This window comes from Lissotriton helveticus, chromosome 5_1 (assembly GCF_964261635.1).
Source record: "Lissotriton helveticus chromosome 5_1, aLisHel1.1, whole genome shotgun sequence".
Classification (NCBI taxonomy): domain Eukaryota; kingdom Metazoa; phylum Chordata; class Amphibia; order Caudata; family Salamandridae; genus Lissotriton; species Lissotriton helveticus.
In genome coordinates, this window is record NC_136065.1 from 2080144902 (window position 1) to 2080168710 (window position 23809).

The 23809-nt window shown below is 46.8% G+C and overlaps 1 protein-coding gene across 7 annotated transcripts in view; it reads right to left on the reverse strand.

The window, feature by feature from the left end:
- The window catches only part of MSH5 (mutS homolog 5), a 1532005-nt gene that overhangs the window by 1060280 nt on the left and 447916 nt on the right, over positions 1 to 23809 (reverse strand). The gene's annotated exons all lie outside the window — the stretch shown is intronic.

Below are 23809 nucleotides of genomic sequence, written 5' to 3' on the forward strand. Positions count from 1 at the left end.
CATGGAGGTGTAGATTGCAAACTCTGCCCTCTTGCTGCGACAGAAGCTCCTCCCCAAGAAGGAACCTGATCGGAGGACAGATGCTTATGCCCAGAAGTTTCACGTACCGCATTCTCCTGGCCCAATGCGGACTATTATGATAACATGGACCTGTTTTTTCCGGATCTTCTTCAGGACTCCGGCAGGAGAGGCAGAGATGGAATTGAATCTCCTAGCAAGAGTTTATTGCGGGACCTCTGAGGCACAAAGCTTTGAGACTGCATTTTCAACAGTGATGAAAAGATTCAACCAGCATTATTTATTTATTTATTTATTTTGACAGTTTTGTATAGCGCGAACAAGACCCTTGCGGGTATCAGAGATCTTTACAAGGCACATAAAGGTGATTTGACAAATACATAGGCATACGATGACCTAAGCAAATACATTCCTGGTAAAAGTTATAGACTAGCACTTATCAGTAGTTATTTATAACAAAGTTCAGGTGACTCTAGCTAAGAGGATCGCTTTCACTTCTTTTTTGAAGAAAGCAGTGGATGGATTCAGTCTTGTTTCTGTGGGTAAGGCGTTCCAAATCCTTGGGGCCATTCCTGAGAAGGTACGGTTGTACTTTTTTTGTGGTTTAAGTAGAAGATTATCAGAACTCCTAGTTGTTCTGCTACCACTCGATAGTACTAGTTTCTACGCAAGGTATCTTGGTGTTTTTTGGTGCAGTGCCTTGTGAGTCATACAGGCGATTTTCAAATGTATTCTGGTGTCAAAAGGTAACCAGTTGAGGGCACGAAGGTCAGGGGAAATGGGGCAGTTCCTTCTAGAGCCAGTGATGAGTCTGGCAGCAGTATTGATTGAGGCTCTTAGCGGAGCGGTTGTTGATCTGGGAAGGCAGCAGAGAGCGACACTCCCATAATCCACTCTGGGGACTACTAGGGCTTGGAGTGCCTGTTTAAAGTCATTCGCGGGTATGAATGGCTTTAGTCTTCTCAGGGTGTTCATCTGGAAATGGGCTCCTTAGTTGCAGCGCTTATGTGTTTCTGCATGTTTAGATTATTGTCCAGAGTTATTCCTAGGGATTTCGCAGAGTCAATAATGCGAGGTTGGCCATCGAGTGCAGTTAGGTGCTGCATCCATTCTCGGATCGTGTCTGTTTGTTTGGGGGGAGCAATGAGGAGGAATTCTGTTTTTTGTGTGTTAAGTTTTAGATGGTTATTTGCCAGCCAGATCTGTGTTTTATGGAGCATTGAGTTAAGGGACTTTGATGTCTTCAAGAGAGTTTACCTTAATGTAGAGCTGAGTGTCGTCAGCGTACATGTGGTATTGGATGTTTGAGGAGATGAGAAGCTCAGTGAGTGGTTCCATAAATGGATTGAAGAGTGTAGGGGAGAGGGAAGATCCCTGGGGTACTCCCAAGGTGACTGGGATGGGGTTAGATAAAGATTGGTTGATCTTGAATCTTTGCGTTCTGTCTTGGAGGAAGGAAGTGAACCAGTTTAACACTGTTCCAGATAAACCCATTCTGTTTTAAGAGATCTAATAGGTTGGTGTGTTTGACTGTATCGAAGGCTGAGGATAAGTCAAGTAGGATTAGCAAGCAGGCTCCATTTTGATCCAGTATTTGTAGAGCGTCATCCATAACGCGGGTCATGGCTGATTCGGTACTATGCCCAGATCGAAAGCCTGATTGGAATTGATCTAGCAGATTGAAGTGGTCGATATGGTTGCTAAGCTGTATGTGGACACATTTTTCGAGCAGTTTCGCCAGGGTCAAAATGTTGGATATGGGGCGATAGTTGTTCAAGTCTGATGGGTCAGCTGAAATTTTCTTTAGGATGGGGTTACCTGACCTGCTTTGAGGATGTCGGGTATAGGTCCCTGCACAAGAGAGGTGTTTATAATCCTGGTCCATAAGGGCACTAGCTGTGGCATGAAGGTCTTTAAGTGGGTAGCAGGAAGAGGGTCTGTGAAATGGTTAGAGGGATTCAGAGCCATGAGCGTATTCAAGATAGCTTCTTCGCTGTAGAGGTTGAAGGTGGTCCAGGACGCATTGTTCTTGAGTTCGAGCTTTGAAGAACAGATAGGGGGGGATCACTGGTGTAGTCAGCGTGTGGGTATGAGATAGCTGGTCGTTCCGCAGGTCTGTCTTTAAATTCTCAGTCTTAGTAGTGAAAAAGGTGGCCAGCTCCTCACAGTTGGGGAGTGTTTCTGGACTAACTTGGGGGGAGTGGGAGACCGCCTTTGATTGAGTTTTCATTATATCAAAACGTTTTTTGGGGCGATTCTTGGCTTGCTCTAATTGTTTACATATGAAGTTAGCTTTTGAGCGTCTAATCTTTCTGTAATATGAGTTTCTGGTGCTCCTTAGAAGTTTGAGGTGGGCAGCGGATGGAGCGGCTCTCCATTGTCTTTCAATTACTCTCAGTGATCTTCTGTCTTCATTTAGTGTACCATCGTACCAAGGGTTTGAGTCTTTTGTGGTGACTTTTTTCAATTGTTGTCGAGTACCATGTTCATAGAATTGAAGTAGTGATCGGTCAAGTCCTGCCGTCCAGCGGTGTCGTGAAGATGTGGCTGGCGGTTGCGAGTGTGGAAGGATTCAGGTTCTCCTCCAGATTTTTGTTCTCTTAGGTTGGATAGAGAGTAATTTCACTACTTCATTGATATGGGAAGTGATTATGTGATGGTCGGACCAGTCGCAAGGTAGAATCGATTCAAGCTGAATAGAGTCTGCTTTGGAGAACACTAGATCTAGTGTTGATCCCTTATCATGGGTGGGGCTATCACAGATTTGAGACAGGTTGAGATCAGACAGGAAAGCTTTGAGGCTATTGACCTCTGGGTTGTTTTAAATCGTTCCAGTGGATGTTGAAGTCCCCAAGGAAGATCTGGGTAATCTGTTGACCGACATTTGTAGCTAAAATCTCCATGATGTGCTCAATGAAGGTAGGGTTGTTGCGTGGAGGGTGGTAGAAAGAATGGAGTGAGCATATTGGTTTATTACTGCTCGAGATGTCAAGGCATAGGTATTCAGATGAAGAGAATACCGGGGAGTTAGAGCAGTTCACAGAGAGGTTGTTTCTATGAATGCAGGCAATGCCACCCCTAGCTTATCAAGTCGATCAAGCCTTGTGATGTAATAGTTTGGGGGAACTAAAATGTCTAAGATGGGTTAGGATGAGTTGTTTAACCAGGTTTCCGTCAGGATGATACGGTCAGGTTCATTGGTTATAATGAGGTCAGCTATCTCGACGGCATGACGCGATGCCGATCTACAATTGAGTAGGATACATTTAAGCTGGGACTTGTTCAAGGTGGTGTTCTGGTCCTGGGAGATGGGTATTCGCTTGAGATTATTTTCGTCAATACCTCTGGGGGCGTGTCTTGCACTTCTAGATGCATTGGGTTGGACTAGGGACCATGTCTGTGTGTCGTCTGTGTGTGCTGGTATAGAGGGAAGGGAGTTCGTAGGAATGAAGTAGGGAAGTGAGCTCACTTGTAGATAGGGCTCGCTTTGTCCTAGTCGGGCGGGATGAGGCATTGGGGTAGGGAACTGTATTCCATTTGGGGAGTTGAGGAGGGGGGCTAGAGCATTGCCGGTGCGTTGGATTCGTTAGCGAAATGGGTTGATGCCGGATTAGGTCATGAAGCGTTTGGATGTCCTCTTTTATTTGTTGAAGGGATAGAAGTATTTCATCGAGTCTAGGGTCAGGTGTTGGAGTTATCGTTCGTTCGATAACTTTATTTCGGTCACAACGGACCATAAAAGTGCATAATAAAAATACATACATTACAATGATTAAAATAATAAATATAGGCTCCACTTATAATACAATAGTAAAATACAAATATTTACGAATTTAAGGCAATAGCTCAATACAGAAAAATAAGACCTGATTAAACATTGAATTCATTATCGAACAAATGAATTATAGTTAAAACAGAATGTTACCTACTGGCCAGTGCCTACATTGATTAATTTCCTGCGTCTGTGCCACATTCCATTAAAAAAACGTGAGACGGCAAAAATAATGGGAGGGTGCGTATCATACTTCAGCACTCTAAACGCTTGGGCACACTGGCGAAAACCTAGATTTCTACAGATTGGTAACAGCCAGTGTTTTCGTGCAGCCTGGTATGCTGGGCAGAGGAAGAAGACGTGAATTTCGTTTTCCAGGTAGTGTTCACAAAACGGGCAGTCCGTACTCTTGTTACTGTCCCATTTACAGGTGAACACTCTGAGCGGAAGAGTACCCATTCTGAATTGCATATATAGTTTTCTTGCGAATGCGGGGTATATCAGATCTAAAAATTCTTCTCTTAAGTAATCTGCTTTGACCTGGAGAAACTCAGTGGTCAGTCTTCCCCCCTCTGAACTCGCATGGATGGATGCTAAGTTATGATTCCTGTAGTAGCAAATCAGGTCAACTTTAGTTAAATCTGGACAGGCTACGTCAGGAATTTCCCAAAGCTCCGATAGACCAATCCTGGTACAAGTTGCCTTTATGTGGGTCAACCATGAGATCTTATTACCTTACAATGCGTCCCAGATTTCCCTAAATTCATTTTTGTAGCAGACAAGTTCAGGCACGGACCATAGTCTTTTCCAATATGTTAAAGGGTGTAGTGTCATAACCTCCTCAATAGGGAGTAGCCCTAAGTCCATGCGTAAGGGTACGAGCGAAGTGCTCATTGGGAGGCCCAAAATGTTCCTCATAAATGCATGTTCTACCTTAGCTAAGTTAGGAGATTTTTGGTGACCCCAAAGTTCGGCACCATATAATGCTGCCGATCTAGCTTGTACACTATAAATTTCAATGACTGGTCCCGCAGGCTTAAACTCAGAGTCTCTATGCAATTTCTGGATCCCCCCCACCACTTTTGTTAGCTTAAGTGCCGCCTTTGCCGACTGGGGTCCCATTCCAGGTGTTCTCCCAGAGTGATGCCCAAAAACTCGAAGGTTTTAACTCGCTCCAATTGGGATTCCACCTAGAATGGGGTTCGGCCGTATCTTCCTTGGGGGATTAAAAATCATAAACTTAGTTTTATCTAAGTTAATCTCCAAACCCCTTACTGCACAAAAGTCGGCAAAGCCATCCAAGGTTCGTTGGATGCCCGTTGATGTCCTGGACAACAACAAAGTGTCGTCCGCAAACATCAATGCGGGCACCCAGCCTGTAACTAACCTCGGGGCGTCTATATCCTTGACTCCAAGGAGGTGGTTAACCAGACCATTAATGTAGAGGCAGAACAAGGTGGGCGCCAAGACACATCCCTGGCGCACCCTTTGGTTCACCGGGAATCGAGCTGATAGTTTGCCGTACTTCCCACACCTAACTTGCACGTAGGTACCAATATGGAGCCTCTTTAGGACGTTCAAGAGGTAGCAAGGTAGACCAAGTTCATTTAATACACTCCACAGTTTATCCTTGGGGACAAGGTCAAACGCTGATCGCAGGTCAACGAAGATCATGTAGAGGCTGCCACCCTTTACACTCACCGTTTCCAGTATGAAACCTGAAGTCTGAATAGCTGATCCAAAGTGGATGTACCCGACCTGAAACCAGCCTGAAAAGGAGATAAAATCTCATTCTCTTCCATTCAGCTCTGTATTCTGTCTAGGACGATCCTTCCCATCAGTTTTTGGATGACATCTATCAGACTGTAAGACGGTTTCAGGGGGCAGCCTTTTTTCATAAATGGGAACTATTTCAGAGCCACGCCACGTCTCCGGAGGATCCATACCTTTTAATATAGCATTATAGAGGACACACAGGTAAGGAGCCCAAACTTTCGGTTGACACCGAAATAGGTCCCCCGGTAGTTTATCTAAACCGGGCGCCTTGTTAGGGACCAGTTTTGAAATTGCAGCTTCCACCTCCAAAAGGGAAATCTCCCAGGCCCCCTCCAGTCGATGCTCGTGGGGGAGGCATGGGAGTAAGGTTGCAGGGCCACCATCACTCGAAGAGGCATTCAAGGCCTCAAAGTGCGCTTCCCAAGCGGTCACAGCTATGTTGGGTTCAGTTGCCAAATTGCCCGCCCTTCTCCTGCAGCTAACAATTGTCCAAAAAGACTTCGAATCTTTGGACTTCAGTGCAATTCTAAGGTCTTCCCAATTATCTGTCTCCCACTCTCTCTTTTCCTTCTGAATGACCAGCTTATACAAGAGCGGATTTTGCTTTACCCCGGCCTTATCCTGTGCTTTAACCGCCTGTATCAAATTCTTTTTGGCTTTCCTACAGTTGGCATTATACCAAGGGTGGGCCACAACAGGTTTTACCTTTGATATTCCTTCAGGGTAGAACACATCGGATAGTTCCAGGATAAGCTTTTTATGTATGTATAAAGGCTTGTCCCATTGCCCTTGATACGGGGCATCAGCCTCAGCCTCGCCCATATTGCTTAAATGCGGCAAGGCCCTTTAATATGGTTCAGCAAGTTTATTAGGGGATCGTAATATGTATGGCCATTTAACTCTCCGCCTGTTATTAGATATTAAAAGAGGTGGATCTAAAGAGTTAGGGTCGAAATCTGGGTTGGACAAACCCAGACTCCCTGGTTTCAGCATCATGACCAGGGGGTTGTGGTCACTATCATTCCTAGAGTAAAACTGGAAGTCCAGGACCAGGCCCCATGTTCTCGGTTCCACCAGGATGTAGTTGAGAATGGAATTTTGACCTTCTCTATTGAAGGTCATTCGACCAGGTCTGACTGAATTTGTCCTCCCATTGCTAGCTCTGAGAGAGGGCGAGAGAATAAGGGAGTTGATTTGGAGGACCAGCGGAGACCAAGCTCTAACTACCGGAATCTGAGGTTCCGGTATATACCAGTGCTGATCCTCATCCTCTACGCCATCTTGGGATACATCCGAGAGGGGCTCGAACTGGCAGTTGAAGTCGCCCCCCACTATTAAGGTGACGGCTGGGTCAAGGGTAAAAATAAACTGCCTAAGTTGGTCAATAGCTCCAGACTCCTTCCCACTCGGAGTTGGTCGTGAGTAGATGTTTATTAGGGCTGTTTGTCTATTTTCAGGGAGTGTTAGGAGGACACACTGCACGTCAAGAGAGCCAGTAGGGATCTGTACTGCCTTGGCACCCAGGTGAGTACCCATCCAGATGCTAAGTGCCCCCGAGGGTCTGCCCCTACCCTTCGTAGTTGCCAATATACTGAGGGTGGAGGACAAACGTCACTTTTCTCCACAAACACTTCCCAGTCTGGGCAGGACCGTTTATTTTTAATCCCGGCAACATTCCAGGAGAGAATGTTAATAGATTCATTTGGCTCCCGTACCTCAATTACAGATTGAACTAAATTGGGACATTCGTCCCGGGCAGGCGGGTTCTCAATAATATTCCCACTGGGGTTTGGTCCCGGCTCCTGTGTCTCCCCCTCGTGAATCCTCCCTTCCTCCACCAGAGAAACAACACAACTGATATCCTCAAGGGTCGTGAAAAGAGGAGTTCTAGGTACAGCATCCAGCGTGTTATTCCCGCTGCCCCCTCTGCCCACGCGCCTCGAATCATCACTAGCTAACTGGCCCCCCTGGGGCCTGGGTACATTGGTAGAGCACACATAAGTCTTAGGGCCAATTCGGTCCACGGGTCTGTCCTGCGCAGCATCAAGGAAGGGTTGGAATAGGCAACTCACAGTACTGAGCTGGCTCTCATTACTGCCATTGAGGATGTTAGGAAGGCGGTCGACTAGGAGGTACTGCTGTATTGATTCTCCTTGATTTGTCGGCTGCCTTCGACACAGTGGATCATGTTCTTCTTTCCCATCGTCTTCAAGCAGCAGGTGTTGGAGGCACTGCTCTTGCTCTGCTGATTTCCTTTTTGACCCACAGGCGTCAGTACGTTGAAGTGGGAGGGTTTAAGTCTGAAGAGTTTAGACTTCCTTGTGCGGTTCCTCAGGGCTCTTCCCTGAGCCCTACTCTTTTTAATGTTTATGTAGCCCCCCTTGCTAACTTAATAAGAAGTCATGGTTTTAATTTAGTTTCCTACGCTGACGATACACAGATCATTGTGTCTGTCTCCAGTAATATTTCTGAGTCAGCTTCTAATTTTCAAAAATGTATGAGTGATGTCAGCAGTTGGATGGATACTAATCGTTTAAAGCTTAACTCTAATAAGACTGAGGTACTAATTTTCGGAAAGGACGCCTTAATGTGGTCTGCTGACTGGTGGCCCGCCGAGCTTGGCCCCACCCCACTTCCGGTAGTAAAAGCAAAAAACCGTGGAGTCATCATTGATTCCTCTCTTGGTTTCTCTCAACACATAAACATATTGACATCCTCTACTTACACCCTTCGTATTCTTCGAAAAGTGTTTCCTTTTATTCCAGTTGATCAACAAAGAACAGTGATGGCAGCGCTGGTCATGTCCAAGTTGGATTACTGTAACGGGCTGTTGGTGGGCGCTTGCAAATCTGTGACTGCTAAGTTACAGGTTCTCCAAAATGCAGCGGCATGCCTTTTGTTCGGACTCTCCCGTTTTTCTTCTGCAAAACATGCCTTAAATGAATTACATTGGCTGCCTATTATAAAGCATATTTGCTTTAAAACCCTGTGCATCGCCTTCAAGGCTTTACACGGTACTGGCCCGGAGTCTTTGCAGAATCTTTTTCAATGGTATCTACCCTCTAGGACGCTTCGTTCCTCATCTGTCAATATTGTCAAGATTACCAACTACTGCCTACAGAGATGGGGAGAGAAAAGCTTTCATCTCATGGTGGAATGCACTTCCCATTCATCTGAAATCAGCTCAAGATCTTTTGCCTTTTAGAAAAGATTTAAAAACTTGGCTCTTTACCATCTAATCTTCTGTGCTCCTTCTTATGTGGCAGTTGTGATTTGTTTCCGCCAGGTTAGCGCCTGGACACCTTCGGGTCGTAGTGTGCTATATAAATAAATAAATAAAATAAACTGGTTGGACGTCAGTCTATTTGGTCTTGAACACTGAATCTATTGCTCAAGGGAAACAAGTCACTACTGGAGGTATAGATGTTACCTTCCATTCGGGCGACTTGTGCAACCCGGGCCCTAGGGCCCAAAGTATCACTACCTCCCCAATGGTGTCCCCCTCTAGGACCAATGGTGGTCGGATAGAAATAAGTTAGGGGGAGAGATTGGATTTGTGTTCCAAGAGCAGTCTGTGACATAGTTACAAATATAGTCCACCACCTAGCTGTTCCTAAAATTGATTACTACGCAGTCTCCCCTTGTAATTTTGGCCCGTGGCCCCACCCAGTCCACACGTCGAGTGGAAAGAATTTCACTAGATGCGTGCAAGGGAAGTGGCCTATTGGAGTTCAGCAAGTGGATGCATTTATGCTTAAGGTCCCCATAGTCCTCCCTTTTCCCCTGCTCCAGGGCTGGAACCCCAACAAGGACTATTACATACGGGACGGACTCAGGGGGGAGATCTAAGCCTTTTTGTTCAGTTACTCGAACATCGCGAGTGATACTCTTAGTGGTTAGAACTTGTGAATTTGATGCCCCTCTGTCCCCCTCATTTTCGTTTGCTCTGTCCCTTTCTGAGTTATTATTTGTAGTACCCTGGCTCGATTGACCCAGAAGTCCTCTACATGTTCCGTGAAGCCTACAACATCAGGGGATGATAAAATTGTAGACACTTGCTCATTCCGCTTGTGGGAAACTGGACTGTCAATAATTGTTGTCATTTGTCCTACCTTGCATTTCTGGATTTTGGCTTTCCTCTTGTTTACAGAAGCACCTCCACGCTTTCTTTTAGAGACAGTTGCAGGGGCTTCAATTCTCGTTTTTGAGCTACTGGCAGTTCGAGTTTGCAATCTCACAGTAGACGAGCCCAAAGAGTCGTGTTTTTGTTTTTGGGCAGAGGCACATTGGACATGGGGTATAACATCCACGTTCACCGGGGAATCCGGAGGTCTTGGTTCTATTTGTACCTGATGACAACCCACGTTGATACCACCCACTGAATCAGTATCAGCACTTCCTTGCCGGTTGGGTGATGGTGCCTGTGCCAAACAGCCCAAGGACGACCGCTTAGCAAAAATTGGATCCAGAGATAACCTCCTTTCAGTAATGTCTATTTGGTGTGCCAACATAGTGGAAGCCCTGGTAAGGAATTGGTCCAGGGTTCCTACAAACGACCCCCCTGGGATCGACTTTCTCCCCTTCCCCACTTTAGAAGACGCCATTAAAGTTACGTTGTAGCAATAACAATAGCTCCTCAGGACAAGTGGAGTAACAGTTGTACTGCGAGAGTCAATCAACAGGGATAACCAATCTATTTCAATACTAACCTTGGCTAGGTCAATAGATTGCAGGCGAAAGGGGGGTGGCCCCGTCCCGTCCTCGAACGGGCTCAAACGGGCCCGCCCTTTGCCCTGCGCGCGTCCTGCGACGCGGGTACCGCGAGGTGTTTTGAAGGGCTTGTCAGTGGGTGGAGAACCAGCGCAGGTGAGAAACGTTGCAGGGCTCCTGGGCCTTGGAGTCCCTGATTACAGGCAGCAGCAGCAAGTCTCCCACACCTCCAGCAGCGAGCGGCTCCCACTAAGCGGGGGCCGCAAGGTGTTTTGAAGGGCTTGTCAGTGGACGGAGAACCAGCGCAGGTGAGAAACGTTGCAGGACTCCTGGGCCTTGGAGTCCCTGATTACAGGCAGCCGCAGCGAGTCTCCCACACCTCCAGCAGCGAGCGGCTCCCGCGAAGCGGGGGCCGCGAGGTGTTTCGAAGGGCTTGTCAGTGGCCGGAGAACCAGCGCAGGTGAGAAACGTTGCAGGGCTCCTGGCCCTTGGAGTCAAGTCTCCCACACCTCCAGCAGCGAGCGGCATGTTGGTAGCCTGCACTGTGTTAAGATGAGGAGGCGTTATTGCTAGAGTATTGACCCGGGGCAAGAGGTGTGCTGGTTCGATGCATGTTGGTTTTACAGTGTGGGAGTCCATAGGGGAGGGCTGGGTGGAGAGTGGGAGTGAAGGGGTGTTGTTGTGTACTCTAGTGGGATTTAATTTGTTGTGTGATATATTTGTGGTGTGGCGAGGACTACGGCGAGGGGAGGTGAGGAGGGGATGTGAGGGATGACCTGTGCCACCTTGCAGTGTAGACACCATTTATGATTCACCCAAAGTCGTCTGCCCTTGCATTCATAGACCCTGACTGGTGGTCTATGATCAAGGCTCCCAGTTTTCTGTTATTACTGTTTTTTACAGATAAATATAGATAGAAAACAACACGTTTCCTATCTGTATTTATTTTTAAAAACAGAAAAATATAGAAAATTGTGCTTCTTGTGAGTGTCTTTCGACGCTGTCTTCATGAATTCAAAGCCACCAATTGAGCAGATAGACAGCATGGGGAATTAAATAACAGGATGAGGTATCCTAAATGTAGGCATATGTTAACATATATTTGTATACATTACTAATATTTACATTTGGGTGTAGTGTTCCGCTATATTGGCTGCATAATTTGCTAAAATGCAACGGACATCAAAGTGTGAGTTAAATAAATGTGGAAATACACTATGTTACCATGCCATTTATTCTTAAAACATAAATTAAATATAGATACATTTCAATCAGGTGGCAAAACAAAAATAGGGATAAATACCAATGGAAATGTTTGGAAAAAAAATACCATAAAACCGGGACCCCTATTTATGATCAAGGATATAGCCTGATGCTCCAGCATACACCAGAGGTGCAGAACCCCTTGTCACAGGACCCAGGGTCCCATTCTGCCCTCCTTCTTGCAGTACCACATTGCGGTAGTGCTGTCCATGAAAACTTGCACTAACCTCTTCTTAACAGATGGCAGGAAGGCATTCAGCACCAAGTGAATGGCCGCACCTCAAACAGACTGATATGGAGCTGGGTTTCCACCGGAAACCAGAATCCTCTAATCAATACATCCAGCAGATGATTTCCCCAAACCATCAGTGATGCACCACTCACTCCCTCGAGCTCCGAGTGGAGTGGGGAAAAGGAACAACTGCTGGGCCAAGGCAGTCGACCAGCTACCACTGCAAACCTCGTGCAGTGTCCTCTAAAATCTGGATGACATCTGAGAGATTTCTTTGGTGCTGGGTGCACTGAGACTTCAGATTCCACTACAGAGCCAAAATATGCCACCAGGGGTAGCTTACAAGCAGGATCCAGGAGGCAATAGGCCAAGAAGCCTCAAACTGCTCTCACCAAGATCCAAGATTGAAGCTGAAACATTGTGATCATAGCCCAAATGTCCTAGTCTTCACTGCCACAGAGGGAACGCCCTGAATTCCACCGTGTCCAAGACAGTTTCATTAAAGAGAAGCCTCTGTGAATAAGTCAGGGTCGCTCATCTGGAACTCCAACAATGTCAGGAGGTTTGCTGTCATCTGGTGATGGGACCCGGCGGTCATGAATTGGCCTTCAACAGCCAGTCGTCAAGGAAGGGATATACTGGTATCTCCAACATTCAAAGAAGGAAGCGCCCATTGACAGTTTACTGAAACCTCAGGAGCGTTGGTGAAGCCGAATGAGAGCATGGCGAACTGATAATACTCCTCCAAACCCTGAACTGAAGGTAACATCTATAGGACTGCAGGACCGGTACATCAATATACGTGTCCTGCAGGTCCAAGGGTACCATCCAGTCGCGCTGATCCTAGGCAGGCAGACCCTGGGCCAGCATAAGCATTTTGAATGTCTCCTTCTGCTGCAAGACATTTAGAGGATGAAGATCTTAGGTTAAAGCCATCCATCCTTCTTCAGCACAAGGAAATATCAAGAGAAGCAACCCACCCCTATTTCTGAGTCCCAAACCCTCTCAATGGCTTCTTTGGAGAGTAAAGGAGGAAACCGTCTGGCAGGAGCCAAAAGGCCCATGGTGCGTGCCATTACCTGACTCTCCTTAAAGCGCTCTAAGGCGGAACCAGTTTTAATGCAGATTAGAAGTGAGCTGCAGAAACGCATATCTATAAGAGATACTTGTACGTCACCCGAAAAACTTGTAGATTGCATGGCAGCAAAACACCGGAGTAGTGCTGATCACTTGTCCCAGACAATCAGTAGTATCCAGGCCTGCATGAATCGCATATCTGGCTACATCTTAACTGCTTTGAATGGTTTAAGTCAAAGAAGCTCCCAATTCTTCCGGGACTGCCAGCAAGATGTCACTCGTTATGCTGTAGAGACGGGCAATTACTGGATCAACAGGGAAGCAGCATTTAATGACTTCAAGGCTAGGCTAGTTGAAGAGAACATTCTTTTTCGGGATGCCTAAGTCCTCTTTCACTCCCAAGCTGGAGGGATCAGAGGGAATGAATTGGAGTTCACCTTGCTGGTGGAACTTCCCGGCTCTCTGGAAAGGATGCTGCGTAAGGAAGTCAGGATCACTAGGTGCCAATCCGTGTTGTATGGCCACCTGACTATGTACCGGCAGGCGAGAACAAGACTTTTGAAAAGTGCCCATTAAGGTGTCTGTGAGAGCTTTGTTGAGCAGGATGAAGGACTCAGACAAAACAAGCCCAGGCTACAAAACTTTTTTATGATTTTCTGAACATTCAATAGTTCAGCGCTTGGAAAGTGATCATTTCCCCCAAACCATACAGATGATTATCGCATTTCCAAGAGCTGAAAAATTATGCTCGCTACAACAACAACCAGAAAAATTAAACCTCCGGAAAATAAAGTGGAGGGGAGGAGAAACAAAGAACATCCAGTCCACAGCCAGTAACTTTGTGACTAAACTCAGGAGCTTAGAACATGGAGACCCCGTAAACAACTGGGAAAATTTATTGGAGAACCTGAAGGAAAAGCACTCGGTTCTGCCAGGGGCGCAAAGAGATGGAAAGGTAAAATCAGCACCATGGTTCAACTCCGAATTAAAACTTGAAAAAAGAAAATTAGCCAGGGCACTAAAGACCCAACAAAGATCGGCCGCACAGGGAAACAAACTAAATAATAACGTTATTGGAAGCATGAGAAAAAAATACCGGAAACAGCTATGGATGACGAAGGCACAATATAAAGAATCGATCTGAGAAAAACTACTGTTTACAAGCAAAAAATCAAACTCCCGAGACTTTTGGGCCATCATTAATGATCTAAACTCAGGTGCAGTACTGCAATAGGACCCCGGATTCGTGGACAGGGTCTGGGAAGATTATGTGAAAAATCTCTATCTAAAAAAGGAACCACATAGAAACGAAAATAACCGAGGTCTATCAACTAATACCGAACATGACAACCTAAAAGTCACATGCGCTAGTGAAAGAATGCACAAAAAAATGCTTATCCTGAAAAAGACGTTTTCTACCAAGACGCTCTGACTACCTGCACCCAAAAAAAAAATGCTAATTCAAAAAGTCAAAGCAGAGGGGGCTCCTGGACCAAACGGTCTCCCAACTGCAGTATTCAAAAGCAATGAAGTTCTTTGGGCCGAACACTTAACAGTGTTATTCAACCACATTTTTACAAAGGGAAACATACCTGCTTCATGGAAAGGAAACATCATTCACCCAATTCACAAGAAAGGGGATCGAAAACATCCAGGGAACTACTGATTGATTTCCTTAATCGACGTCGAAGCCAAGCTCTACTCTTCGTGCCTATTGGAAGAGCTGCAGGACTGGGCAAAATCCATCAACATAATCCCTATGTTCCAAATCGGATTCAGACCAGGGATGGGGACAACCACAAACTTGACCACCTTGGGCCTGCTAATGGAGAACGTCAAAAAAAAGAGCCAACGATTATACGGGTGTTTTGTCGATATAAAAGTCAAGTCAAGTCAAGTCAATTGATTTATATAGCGCGCTACATACCCAGAGGGTCTCAAGGCGCTAGAGGAAGGGTGGGGGATTACATGTCGAATATCCAGGTTTTAAGTTGCTTTCTGAATGCTAGGTGGTTCTGAGTGAGGCGAAGGTGAATGGGCAGTGAGTTCCAGGTTTTAGCCGCCAGGTAGGAGAAAGATCTTCCTCCCATGGTGGTTTTGTTGATGCGAGGTACAGCAGCAAGGGCTTGGTTGGAAGAGCGTAGCTGGCGGGAGGGGGTGTAGAAGGAAAGTCGTGTGTTGAGGCATTCGGGTCCAAGTTCATAAAGTGCTTTGTGTGCGTGGGTTAGGAGGCGGAATGTTATCCTCTTATTGATGGGGAGCCAGTGGAGGTTTTTCAGGTGACCAGAAATGCGGTCTTTACGCGGGATGTCTAGTATGAGTCTGGCTGATGCGTTCTGGATGCGTTGGAGTTTTTTCTGAAGTTTTGTGGTGGTACCGGCGTATAGGGTGTTTCCGTAGTCCAAGCGGCTTGTAACCAGTGCGTGGGTGACCGTTTTCCTAGTTTCGGTGGGGATCCAGCGAAATGTTTTTTTGAGCATGCGAAGAATGTTAAAGCAAGATGATGAAACGGCGTTGACTTGTCTGGTCATCGAGAGTGAGGAGTCCAGGATGACGCCCAGGTTCCGTGCGTGGTCCGTCGGGATGGGTGCTGTACCAAGGGCCTCTGGCCACCAAGAGTCGTCCCAGGCGGAGGGGGAGGTACCTAAGATAAGGACTTCTGTTTTGTCTGAATTCAATTTCAGACGGCTGTGCTTCATCCACTCGGCTACTTCTTTCATTCCTTCATGTAGGTTGGTTTTGGCGGTGTTAGGGTCTTTGGTGAGTGAGAGGATCAGTTGAGTGTCATCAGCGTAGGAGATGATGTTGAGGTTGTGTTGGCGTGCGATGGCCGCGAGGGGGCTCATGTATACGTTGAAGAGGGTGGGGCTGAGTGAAGATCCTTGTGGCACGCCACAAATGACTTCAGTGGCCTCTGACTTGAATGGTGGGAGGCGGACTCTCTGAGTTCTTCCGGAAAGGAACGAGGTGATCCATTCCAGTGCTTTTCCTTGGATTCCGATGTTTCTGAGGCGTTGTAACAGGGTGCTATGACAGACTGTGTCGAAGGCTGCGGAGAGGTCGAGGAGGATGAGGGCGACTGTGTCTCCATTGTCCAGTAGAGTTCGAATGTCGTCTGTTGCTGCGATGAGTGCGGTTTCAGTGCTGTGTTTGGCTCGGAAGCCGGACTGTGAGGAGTCGAGGGATTTGTTGGTTTCGAGGAAGGCGGTGAGCTGGTTGTTGACAGCTTTCTCGATGACTTTGGCCGGGAATGGAAGGAGCGAGATGGGGCGGTAGTTTTTGAGTTCGGTGGGGTTTGCTGTGGGTTTTTTCAGAAGGGTGCTGAGTTCGGCGTGTTTCCAGCTTTCCGGGAAGGTGGCGGAGTTGAGGGAGCAGTTGATGACGTCTCGGAGGTGTGGTGCTATGATGGAGTCTGCTTTGTTGAAGATGTGGTGAGGGCAAGGGTCTGTTGGGGATCCTGAGTGGATGGAGTTCATCAGGCGGATGGTGTCCTCAGTGGAGATTGGGTTCCAGTCATTAAGGATGTTCAAGGGGGGTGAAGGTACGGTAGAAGGTTGGGTGGGTTGGTCTCCGGGTTGGTTGTCGAAGCTGTCATGGATGTCTGCTATTTTGTCGTGGAAGAACGACGCTAGGGAGTCGCAAAGGGTTTGAGAGGGAGTGATGTCGTTGGAGTTGGCAGTGGGGTTGGTGAACTCTTTGACGATGTTGAATAGTTCCTTGCTGTTGTGGGCGTTGTTGTCTAGTCTGTCTATGAATGCGGCTTTCTTGGCAGTCCGGATCAGTTGGTGGTGTATGCGGGTGGCGTTTTTGAAGGCGTCCCTGGTGCTGGTGTTTGGGTCTTTTTTCCAGGCCTTCTCAAGGGAGCGACAGAGTATCTTGGATTTTTTAAGATCATCGTTGAACCAGGGGGCGTTTTTGCTGCCTAGTTTGATTTGACGTTTTTTCAGAGGTGCTAGGTTGTCAGCGCTGTTGGTTAGCCATTGAGTGAGGTTAATGGCAGCTTGGTTGGGGTTCGAAGAGTGGGCAGGGGGGTTTTGAAGAAGCGATGAGGAGATCTGGTCGATGGTGATTTTGTTCCAGTTTCTTCGCAGAGTGGGTTGAGGGTGGTTGTGGGTTGTGGTCTTTTTGTTTACAAAGTGAACGCAGCTGTGGTCCGTCCAATGGAGAGCTGTGGTGTGACTGAAGGAGATATGTTTGCTGGAGGTGAAGATAGGGTCGAGTGTGTGACCTGCGTAGTGAGTGGGGGTATTAACAAGTTGTTTGAGTCCGAGGTTGGCGAGATTGTCCAGAAGGGTGGTGGTGTTGCTGTCGTTGCTCTTTTCCAGGTGGAAATTGAGGTCTCCCAATAGAATGTAGTCCTCGGAGGGGAGGGCGTGTGGGGTGATAAAGTCAGTGATGTCTTCACCGAATTGTGCACGGGGTCCTGGTGGCCTGTAGAGGAGGGTGCCTCTGAGTGTGGTCTTGGGGTCGGTGTGGATCTGAAAGTGAAGGTGTTCGGCGCTAGCGAGGTTGATGTCTGAGCTGGTTGAGATGCGGATGGAATTCTTATGGACGATAGCAATGCCTCCTCCTCTTTGGTCGGTGCGGTCTTTTCGGATGATTTTGTAGCCTTCCGGGATGGCAATGGTGATGTCTGGGGCTGAGGAGGCGTTCATCCATGTTTCTGTTAGGAAGGCGACGTCCGGAGAGATGGTGTCTAGTAGATTCCAAAGGTCGATGGCGTGTCTGTGGACCGAGCGGGTGTTGAGCAGGATGCATTCTAGGTGGTTGGGGTCAGATCTCTGTTTGGTGTGAGTGGATGAGGAGTTGGTCTTGGTGCCATCATACTTGCAGGAGTTGCATGTGAAGGGTCCATGGGTGTGTCCAGCAGCGGCTTGGACGCAGTTGGGGAGTCGGCCGGGGTTTAGGGCTATGAGGGTGGAGCTTTCGTGATCGAAAGCTTTAAAAGCAGCTTTCGATCACGTAAGTAGGCCAAGACTCTAGAGAAAGCTAAGAAAATGGGGGCTGCCGGGCAAATTAATAAAAGCAATAATCAGCCTGTACAGCGACACATGGGCAAAGGTAAAACAAGGGAACGGGACCAGCCTAACAAAACAAATCGAGACCCAGGACGGCTTAAAACAAGGCTGCGTCCTAGCCCCCAGCCTTTTTAACTAATACCTGGCAGACATCGGATGCAACCTAGAAATAACCGAGAGTCACGCCCCGAAACTTGGGAACGTTCCAGTTCCAATTCTGCAGTATGCAGACGATATAGTACTACTAAGCAAAACACCAATAGGTCTGCAACGCTTAGTAAATATGTTATCGTCTTATTTAGCACAAAGTTGAACAAAGAAAAAACAAAAGTGCTTCGGCTAGTGGAGGGGAAGAAATTTAACTTCAAATGGTCAATCAACAACTCAGTCCTAGACGAACAGGACTCATACAAGTACTTGGGAATGACCCTTGAGCAAGGAATACAAAAAAGAAGCATATTCTGGTACTAAAAGGGAAGGCCCAATCATTAATCTACACGTATAGGCAACTGCAACAAAAAATGGCCGGCCCGTATTATACGCACTTATTAAAAGTAATGGCCTCACAAATCCTACCTACTTTGTCATATGAGTTAACCACGTGGCTAGGAGGGGAGGCAAAAACTTTAAACAACCTACAAAATAAAATCTACAAAGTAGTGTTTAACCTGCCGCACTCAGCCGCGCCTGCCCAAGTCCGCCTCTAATTTGGCTTACAGAACCAAAGATTCCGGTCAATGTCCACGTTTGCAAAACTGTGTCATAAAATACGTTCTGCCCCAAGCGAGTCAATGGACAACATCTGCTGGAAGGAAATATATTATCAGGAAAATCAGCCTAACACCACCCTATGGGGAAGCTACCTTAGCACCTGTTTGACCACTTTGGACCTACAAGATGTATGGAAAAAAAAAATAGATCAAGGGCACTTCTGTAAAGTAGCCAACAGGTCAGCAAAAAGGAATTCCTTATTAGTAGACAAAATAACTCTTAACGAAACGGCGCCACACATTGACAGTAGTCAACTCTTACACCCACCAAAAACCACAGAGATATTTAGCCTCACACTACAGTCAACATTTAAAAAAAGCTGTTTTAGCTTATCGAATGGGCACGCACTACTCAAAAGACTTAAGGCCCTCTTCGAAACATCAAGTCGAAAGTTCAAACTGTAGATTGTGCGGATACCATAAGGAAACTTTGACGCATCTGTTATGTGCATGTCCAGCCCTACTAGTTCTAAGAAGACGGCACCTACGGTCCATCTTCATCACATTAAAGATCCGCACCTGCCGGCAAGCAGTGACAAGTTGGCTAGGAGGCACATCATCCATCTTGGCATGTCGGGGAGTCAAATTTATGACCAAGGTAACCAAGCTGATACTAGAAATTGAACTGATAAAGGCGTCTAATGCCCATCACTAATAGTGGACCAAGGAAGGAAGTTTGTGGTGGCAGAAAGTACAATACCGAAAATTTTGCAAATGAACTTAATGTATTTTAATGGAAGAAATATGACCAGTGTTGTCCCGACCTGGGACAGAATATTTAATCTCTTATCGTTTTAAAATTTGTAATTTTTTATCTTGTGTGAATATTGTAACGATTTTTATTAATCAAAAATAAAAATGAAATTGAAAAAAAATTGAAATTATATGTTTTTCTTAACTTCAACAGGAGGCAAAAGGTAGGGCGTGCCAACAAAGATGGCCCTTTGTAAGCTCCAGGGCTCCTGAATCCATGCTACATAATTCTGTGCTCGAGATCGTTACAAAACAGTAACTGTAAGATCCAATAGGTCTTGGAGTTGACCTGCTTGAAAAACAATTGCTGCATGTTTCCCTTGGAGCCAAGAAACTGGGCTGTAGATCACTGCAGCTCCTGCAGTTGCGAGGCAGCTGGATGCTGCACAGGAGGCCAAGAAGGATAAGTTACTTACCTGTAATCCTAGTTCTCTTCCAGGGGTATCCTCATCAAAGTCATAAACACTGAATATTCCCGCCCATGTGCGGGACCCCGGAAACAATATAAAAATATATATGTAAAAAACACATATATCTCGCTCCACATATATGTATGTACATATATTATTTTTCTCACACCAATGCAGCTCCATAACTGAGGCTAAAACAATGTAAATACATATACATACACAGCAATTAGTAAGGAAGCCAAAGAAAAACACACATTAGGTCAAATAACCTTTGAACTTTGTGTTTTAATGAGTAGACCACTCATAAATCCTGAAAATTGCTTGTAAATAGCCATTGTTAGCCCTCAGGCTGCATTGCAAAACAATAGCATAGAAAATGAAACCATTTTCAACAAAAAACTGGCACCGTGCCTTTAAGGCAGCCATGACCCCAGGCTTCCCATCATGCCCCAGGGGTGACAGTTAGGTCAGTTGTTCTTTGCATAACCCTGAAGACAGGGCTCAACCAGAAGATTGAAAACGTACAAAATCTCATTTACCTGGGGAGGCGGGTGGGTTGCTTATGACTTTGATGAGGATACCCCTGGAAGAGAACTAGGATTACAGGTAAGTAACTTATCCTTCTCTTCCAGGGGATCCTCATCAATAGTCATAAGCACTGAATAGAATAGCAAGCCCAACAACCACCTGCAGGTAAATGAGAAGTATATGACCCAACCAAGTCATGACAGCCAAAAAATTCAGCTGTTAAACAGATTCCTCAGTGAGGCCTGGCCCACCTGGGTATCTGCTCTAGTGTCAGAATCAAGACAGTAATGTCTGGTAAATGTATGGACAGACCTCCAGGTCGCCGCTTTACAGATCTCAGACATGGGCACATCATGTAGGTAAGCCGCCGTGGCCGCTCTACCTCTAGTGGAATGCGCCTTAGGAGTAAACCCCAAAGGTTTTTGCGCCAATTGGTAAGCAAGTTTGATACACGAAACAATCCACGTGGAAATGGAACGTTTCGATGCTGCATGGCCAGTCCTGATCGATCCATAGTTAATAAACAATTGATCAGAATGTCGAATAGACTTGGACCTGTCCAGATAGAACTTTAAAACCCTCTTCAGGTCCAAAGAGTGCAACGCCCTCTCAGCTGGAGTAGAGGGATTAGGAAAAAAAGTGGGTAAAGAGATAGACTGATTGACATGAAAATCTGACACCACTTTCGGCAGGAAAGAAGGGTGCGTTCTGAGCACTACTCTGTTCAAATGAAAGACTGTATACGGTTCTTTAGTACACAGGGCCTGAATTTCGCTCACCCTACGGGCTGACGTAATCGCTACCAAAAAAGCCGCTTTCCAGGAAATATGCTGTAAAGTAGCTTTATGAATGGGCTCAAAAGGTGGGCCCATCAACTTTGATAGTACTAGGTTCAGCTCCCAGGGAGGAGAAGGAGGCCGTACAGGAGGGTACACCTTTTTCAGACCTTGCAGGAAATCTTTTACTGCTGGCAACTGAAAAAAAGAGGTTTGTGAAGGTGATCGCCTATAAGCAGTTATAGCAGCTAAATGCACCTTAATGGAGTTAAACTTCAAACCTGCTTTAGCAAGATACAATAAGTATGGAAGAACTGCCTCTTCCTGACTCTTCACCGGATTATGACCATTCTGCACGCACCACATATAGAACCTCTTCCACTTGCATGCGTAAGAATGTCTTGTGGAAGGACGTCGTGCTTCTCTCAGAATGGACATGCAGTCTTGTGACAGTCCTAGATGGCCGTACTGAATGACCTCAGGAGCCATGCTGCCAAGTTCAGTGACGGAAGGTTGGGATGGTGAATCCTCCCGTTCATCTTCGATAACAGGTCCGGCCTGCACGGAAGCCTCTTGTGAGGAGACACTGACAGGTGAAGGAGGTCCGTGTACCACCATTGTCTCGGCCAGTCGGGGGCAATCCGGATCATTGTTGTGCACGAGTGATTCAGCTTGCTCACCACCTTTGGGATCAGAGGAAGGGGTGGAAAGGCGTACACAAATTCCCCTGACCAATCGATCAAAAGAGCATTCCCCCTCGTTCCTGGTCGATAGAACCTCGAGGCGAAGCTTGGGCATTTGCTGTTTACGTCGTCCGCGAAGAGATCTATGGAAGGACGACCCCAAGCCTGGAAAACGTCGTCTAGTACTTCGTCGTTGAGAACCCAGTCTTCTCTGTCCTCGAAGTGATGACTTAGCGCGTCCGCCCTCACGTTCTGCTCTCCTGGGAGGTGGACTGCTTGAACAGACAACTTGCGAGCCAGAAGCCAATGCCAGATGCCCTGAGCTTCCAGTGACAGAGTCCTTGAGCGGGTTCCTCCCTGCTTGTTTAAATAGTACATAGTGGTGGTGTTGTCCGTTTGTACTAGCACCACCTCTGTCTGAATCGAGGGAAGGAACGCTTTGAGAGCAAGGTGGACTGCTCTCAACTCCAGCAAGTTGATGTGGTAGGTGCTTTCTTTTGACGACCACAGACCCTGCACCTGAAGAGGGCCCATGTGCGCCCCCCAGCCTTGCAATGATGCGTCTGTGATGATCGTTTGCGCAGGAGGAGATTGATGGAAGAGAACTCCCACTTGCATGTTTTCCTTCTTCGTCCACCACGGAATGGAAGCTCGTGCTACCTCCGACAGAGTGATCTGATCGTCCCATCGATCTGATTGCTGGTCCCATTTGTCCTCCAGATCCTGCTGAAGAGGACGCATCCGAAGTCTGGCGTTCGGTACCAAGAATATGCAGGAAGCCATCGACCCCAAGAGGGAGGCTATCTTTCGCACTTTCTGAGTTCTGTTGCGAAGAACTTGCTGGCACTTGAGCGCTATTGAAAACTGTCTCTCCTCCGAAGGAAACACTTTTCCTACCTCGGAGTCTAGCAGAGCTCCTAGGAAGTGAATCTTCTGAGTGGGATGGGAGACCGACTTCTTGTAGTTGACATGCAGGCCTAGACGTTGACAAAGTTCTATGCATGTCTGGAATTGATTCCGTACATTGTCTGGAGTTGGACCTTTCAACAGCCAATCGTCTAAGTATGGGTATACGAAGACTCCCCTGCGGCGCAGAGCTGCCGCCACCACTGCGACACACTTTGTGAACACTCTGGGGGCCGACTTCAACCCAAAAGGAAGGACTTTGAACTGGTAGTGAGAGGTCCCCACCCGGAACCGAAGGAATCTTCTGTGATCTGGTCGTATCGGGACATGAAAATATGCGTCTTGAAGGTCCACCGAACACATCCAATCCCCCTTCCTGAGATATGGATATATTTGATGGAGCGCCAACATGCGGAATTTTTCTTTTCGTACATGTAGATTGAGTGTTCTCAAGTCCAGAATAGGTCTGTATTCTGCCTTCTGGCCCTTTTTTCTGACCAGAAAATACCTTGAGTATACTCCCTTCCCCCTTTGAGCCACCGGAACCCTCTCGATGGCTGATTTCTCGAGGAGTGTCGCTACTTCTTTCTTCAACATTTGTAGCTGGTGGCTTGACGTTGACATCGGAGGAACTGGAGGAGGTAGACGGTGGAAACGAAGACAGTACCCATTCTGCAGCGTAGACAACACCCATTGATCTTTTGTAATGGCCTGCCACTCTGTCCTGTGATGCGCAATGCTTCCCCCCACTGGAGTGGGCAACAACGCTGGGGGAAGTGAAGACTCATTGCTTCTGATGAGACTTATTGAAGTTGTTGCCTTGGCGCTGATTCCCATTTCCTTTGGAATTGCGTTTGCCTTTGTACTGCGATTTCTGTTGGCCTTGTTGGTTCTGGCCCTTCTGCCATTGAGGGGTTTGAACCCTCTGCTTCGAAATTCCCTTGTTGTCCAAACGGAACTTCTTCCTGAATTCCTTTTTCTTTTCAAGCCCCACGGCTTTGAGGGTGTCCAACTCAGTCTTCATACGCTGCATCTCCTCATCAGCACTCGCACCAAAGAGAGACTTGCCCGAAAAAGAAAAGTTTAGAATCCTGGCTTGAGCCTCGGGTTTTAATGC